Source organism: Echinops telfairi, unplaced genomic scaffold (assembly GCF_000313985.2).
Source record: "Echinops telfairi isolate 266 unplaced genomic scaffold, ASM31398v2 ScPeMD7_7469;HRSCAF=8507_1, whole genome shotgun sequence".
In the NCBI taxonomy this organism is placed as follows: domain Eukaryota; kingdom Metazoa; phylum Chordata; class Mammalia; order Afrosoricida; family Tenrecidae; genus Echinops; species Echinops telfairi.
The window spans coordinates 103,814,030-103,819,739 of record NW_022111373.1 but is presented as its reverse complement, the minus strand read 5'-3'; the positions used below and the strand labels follow the sequence as shown (position 1 = coordinate 103,819,739).

At 42.6% G+C, this 5,710-nt stretch overlaps 1 pseudogene; it reads left to right on the top strand.

Moving 5' to 3' along the window:
- The first annotated feature begins 475 nt into the window (after positions 1-475).
- Positions 476-4,870, top strand: LOC101653337 (annotated as a pseudogene).
- The last annotated feature ends 840 nt before the right edge of the window (positions 4,871-5,710 follow it).

Below are 5,710 nucleotides of genomic sequence, written 5' to 3'. Positions count from 1 at the left end.
TTACCAAAAACGCCCTGTTTTGTTGAACACGTACTAGTTCATTGAATACATCCTTTAAATAATAGCATATTCTATTTTATTTTTGGCCTCAGATCTCGCCGAGTTTTCTCCATCATGTGGGTGGTATTGCTTGGTGCCTTTGAGTCGGCTCTGATTCACAGTTACCCACTACACAACCACCAAACACTGCCCTGGTACACAAATCAAAACCGACAATTCATGGTAAGTTTTCATCTCCCTTATTAACCAACCAGTACCTATTGGCCAAGAAAGGAGCCCTGGTGGTGTCGTGGTTACAAGCTGAGCTGCTAAGCATTAAGTCGGCAGTTTGAAACCCCAGCTGCTCTGCAGGAGCCTGACAGTGCTTTCTACTCTGGAAAGACTTGCGGTCTTGTAGATTCACATGGGCAGTTCTAACCGGGCTGTAAGTCGGCATCAACTCCATGGAAGTGAGTTTTTATTGGACATGAACGAAATGGAAAGTAGGTAGTGGGTTGCCCTCTGGGCTGCTAACTAAAGGTAGCTGTTTGGAAACACCATCCATTCCGGAGAAGAAAGATGAGGCTTTCTACTCCAGTAAAGAGTTATCATCTCAGAAACCCATAGGGACAGTTCGACTCTGTCCTGTAAGGTCACTGTGAGTCAAAATCGACTTGAGGACAGTGAGTTTATTGGTCATGAATCTCTGCTCTTTTGGCTTTCTGAAGAGCTCATTAATTCATGCTGTTCCAGTGGTCCTCAACCTTCCTAACGCCATGACCCTTTAATAGAGTTCCTCATGTGGTGGTGACCCCTCCCCAACCATAAAATTAGTTTCATTGCTACTTCATCACTGTCATTTTGCTACTGTTGTGAATCAGGCGACCCCTATGAAAGGGTCGTTCAACCCCCAAAGGGCTCATGACCCCCAGGTCTAGTGACTAGATCCTCACGTGTTTCTTGATTTTTCTACACCAGCCTCCTCTTTCCACCCATTTTCCACACTGCTGTCTAAGCCATCTCCCTTCAGCAGCACATATCTCAGTGTGGTAGAGTGGTTATGCATTGCATTTCAAACCACAAGTCCAAGCAGTTCAAAACCACCAACTTCTCTATGGAACAAAGGTGAGGTTTCCTACTCTGGCAAAGTTTCAGTCATGGGAAGCCACAGGGAAAGGTCTACCCTGTCCGACAGGGTCGCTCTGAGCCAGAATCCACTTGATAGCAGAGACTTTGATTTGAAAGAGTTACAGTCTTGTAAACCCACAAGGGCAGTTGCAGTCTGTCTTGTAGGGTCACTGTGAGTCAGAATTGACTCAGAGACAATGCTTTTTTTTTAATTTGGGTGATAGTTTCCACATCAGACCTCTTCAGGCTCACATTTGCCTTTTCTTAATATTGCATTCCTCCCATTCGCTAATCTCTCTCCAGTGTCTTCAGCTTACCCCAGGCTAAACTCCTTTCCAGATTCCTTCCCCTTCTCACAAAATACGGCATTCAAGATGACTCAAATGTGCTATCCCGAAGGATCCTCCGTATCCCGTGGGTGTGCACCCTCCTAGCACTCCGTTACACCGTATTTCTTGGTTTGTATAATCTGCATACATCTAATTGTCTTTTCCTGCATTCTGCGTCTATGTCCCTGCCTCTCCCCATCACAGTGAGTAGCAGTATATTATGACATCAGGAAGCGGGCGTTGACTGCATAAATGATTAAGGAACAACCACACATTTCCTACATTTGTACATATTTTTAAAAGAATAACTTATTGTGACAAATTGGAAAAAAAATGAACATGAAAAGCAAGTCTTGGGACATTTAGCATTTATTTCTATTATCAGAAAAGCACATAATAATAGAACAAAGATATAGCTAGCTTTTACTTTATTACAGTATCGATGTCTAGTGAGCAGATTACCTAAATGTCCTTTTCAATTTATCTAAATTCCTAATTGTCTTCAATTTTCATGATCAGTAAAATCACAAACCTTATTTTTATTGGTTTGTTTTAATAAGAAAACATATTAGTCTAAATAGAAATAATTGTGAAATGTTTGTAATGATATTTGTGCTGACTCTTCTAAACTCCTTATTTATTTCCTTCTCTGCAACTATACAACTATTTAAAATATCTTAAAATTAAATTCAGAATTTTATTCTAAAGAAACAGATTTTTTGAACATTTTATTCTTTATTTTTTTGTGTATGAGCAAATGTTGCTTTCAATTAAACTGATCACACCCTCAAAAAGCCCATTCTTCTTGTGAAGATGGTCTACATCTTTGTGAAGTGACACTAAGTAGATTTACACACAATGATTTAGTGAAAAAAGATTCATGATATTTTTGTCAGGAAAATGAATCTTGTTTAATTGAATAAAACTCTGCAAAGAATCAGAATCTTTCTTTCCATATGATTGTTCCTCTTCAGGTGCAATAAGTTCAAGTACTGTGCCTGTGAACTAACAGAATGCTCAAGCTCTAGAACAATATCATTGATATCGCACAGAGGTAAAGTCTTACTTAAGATCATCAACAACGGTTAGAGCAGCACACTGACAGGGAACTGCCAGAAGTTCACGCCAGATTCAGAAGAGGATGTGGAACAAGGAGAAGAGGATGTGGAACAAGGGATATTGTTGTTGATGTCAGATGGATCTTGGCTGAAAACAGAAGACCAGAAAGATGTTTACGAGTGTTGCATTGACTGTGCAATGGCATTTGACTCTGTGTGCCCTAATAAGCTGTAGGGATCTTTGGGAAGAATGGGAATTTTGGAACACTTTATTGTGCTCCTTGGGAACTTGCACATGGATCAAGAGACAGCTGTACAAACAAAACAAGGGAATACTGCCTGGTCTAAAATCAGGAAAGTTGTGTGCCAGGGTTGTATCCTTTCACCAAACATGTTCAATCTATATGCTGAGCAAATCATCAGACAGCTGGATTATATGAAGAGTGCAGCATCAGGATTGGAGGACAGCTTATTAACCACCAAGTGAGAAGGAAATAAAGCATTTGCTGATGAAGATCAAGGATTGTAGCCTTCAGTGTGGGTTATAACTCAATGTGAAGAAAACAAAAATTCTCACACATGGACCAATAGGTAACATCATGACCAATGGGGGAAAAATTAAAATTATAAAAAATTTTGTCTTTTTAGGATCTACCATTAATGCTCATGGAAGCAGTAGTCAATAGATCAAGAGGCTTATAGCATTAGGTTAATCTTCTGCTACTCAAGACCTCTAGAGTATTGATGAGCAAGGATGTTACTTTGATAATCAAGGTGCACCTGACCAAAATCTTGTATTCTCCGTTGCATCATATGTATGTGAAAGGTGGATATTAAATAAGGAAGATCAAAGAAGAATAGTTGCATTTGAATTGTGGTGCTGGGGAAGAATATTGAAAGTACCATGGACTGTAGAAAGGACAAATAGATTTATATTGGAAGAAGTAAGGTCAGAGTGCTCCTTAGAAGCAAGAATGGCAAGACTTTTCTTTACATACTTTGGGCATATTGTCAGAAGAGACCAGTCCCTGGAGAAGGACATGATATTTGGTAAAGTGGAGGGGTGGTGAAGAAGAGGAAGACCCTTGGTGAGATGGGTTGACACCGTGGCTGCATCAATGGGCTTAGGCATAGGAACAATTGTGAGGATGGCACAGGACTGCAGGGTTTCCTTGTGTTGGGTAGAGGGTCACTATGAGTCAACGTGGATGGTAAGACCCCTAACAACACAACAACCACGTGTGCCTGAATTATCTAAAGGACACGTTGACCTGCTTGCAACATCTTCTGAATAAACGTTTATTGAGTGATAGAGATTTATTTAATTTGGGTAAAATCTTAAATTTATATACTCATGTAAAATCTATATTGCCTTTTATTAATTAGCTGTGACTTTATTCTACTTTGTGAATTGCATATGTGTTCCTGTTTCAAATGATATTGAGGAATACTTTGGCTCCTTGGTTGGCTCAAATGTGTACATCACGCCTGCGGGATCTCAGGGCCTACCCCTCCCCCCCATTATGATGATGTCGAGGTGTTCATCCTGCAGCTGGAGGGCGAGAAGCACTGGCGCCTCTACCGCCCCACGGTGCCCCTGGCCCGAGGGTACAGCGTGGAGGCCGAGGACAGGATTGGGAAGCCAACGCACGAGTTCACGTTGAAGCCCGGTGACTTGCTCTACTTTCCCAGAGGGACCATCTATCAAGCAGAGACCCCTCCAGGACTGGCCCACTCTACTCACGTGACCTTCAGCACCTTCCAGAACAGTTCCTGGGGAGACTGTCTTTTGGATACCATTCCTGGGCTTGTGTTTGATATTGCAACGGAAGACGTGGCATTACGGGCTGGCTTACCCCGGCAGCTGCTCCTGCAGGTGGAAAGCACAGCGATCCGAAGGAGATTAAGTGGCTTCCTGCGGATGCTTGCAGACCGGCTGGAGAGCACCCAAAACTGCTGCCCTCCGACATGAAGAAGGATTTCGTTCTGAACAGACTCCCGCCTTACCACGTGGGGGACGGCACGGAGCTCTCAACACCAGGTGGAACGTGGCCACAGCTGGGCAGCAGAGTGAGCCTGCGGTTGAAAGAACACATAGTCCTCACCGTAGGGCCCGATCTGGAGCGATGTGATGAAACTCCAGAAAAGATGGTTTACGTCTATCATTCCTTAGGAAACAGAAGAGAGACACACATGATGGGCAATGAAGAAACCAAGTCTCACGGACTTCGGTTTCCTCTGTCACATCTGCATGCCCTGAAGCAAATGTGGAGCCATGCGGCTCTTCCTGTCCAGGACCTGGAACTTCCTACAAATGAGGAAAAGGAGAGCCTGGTGCTATCCCTGTGGACAGAATATTTGATCCAAGTAGTCTAAAGCTTTTGGAGAATCAACCATCTACTCTTTTTACAATACGTATTTTTAAAGCAGAAAAGGTGTAGGCGGTGTGCTAGGTAGACTGTTGCCTTGAGTCAGCAGGCTGAGTAGGGGAGGAAGAATGGTTCTACATACAGGCCAAGGAGCAGATGTGCTGCCCCAGGGCTCTACCTCTAACCTACCTCTGCCTCCACACACCCTTGCTGAAAGGCGGGTCAGATGGGCTATTTGTATTATCAGAGAAGCAAGGAAACTTTTGCTATGTTTATTTAAGCCAGTGTGATAGAAAAGGCACAACTCCAATAAAATGTATCATTTAAAGTTAAAAAAATGTGTTTAGAATGTTAGTTTCATGCTTTGCTAGTTGAGTTCTTTATTAAGTGCTTAATTTGTTACAAGCACTATGCTAAATGCTTTGACATTATCTCATTTAATCACCAAATCATCCTATGTTATTCAGCACTATTACAATCTGATTTTTACATGTGTGGAAACTGAAACTTAAAGAGATTAAGCAAACTGCCTGTGGTGGTTACATAATCTTTTGTCAATTTGAGAATTAAGAGTGAAGGGGTGGGGTTTAGCTTGATGACCTCATTTGGAGGCACTAAGGAGATAAATAACTCACTGGAGGCAAGATACATGTTCACTCCCTATGAGACATATCCATTGTCAAGACACATGGAGCTATGCTAGAAGTCTGGAGCTGGAGTAGCCATGTGGGGACCCCTGGGCTGAGATGCTTACACCACCGTTGGATCCACAAGACTTCCCACCCACTGGCCTGTGATCTTCCTGCATTCAGTGTCATTGCATGTGTTTGATGTGTCTGAAGAGGAC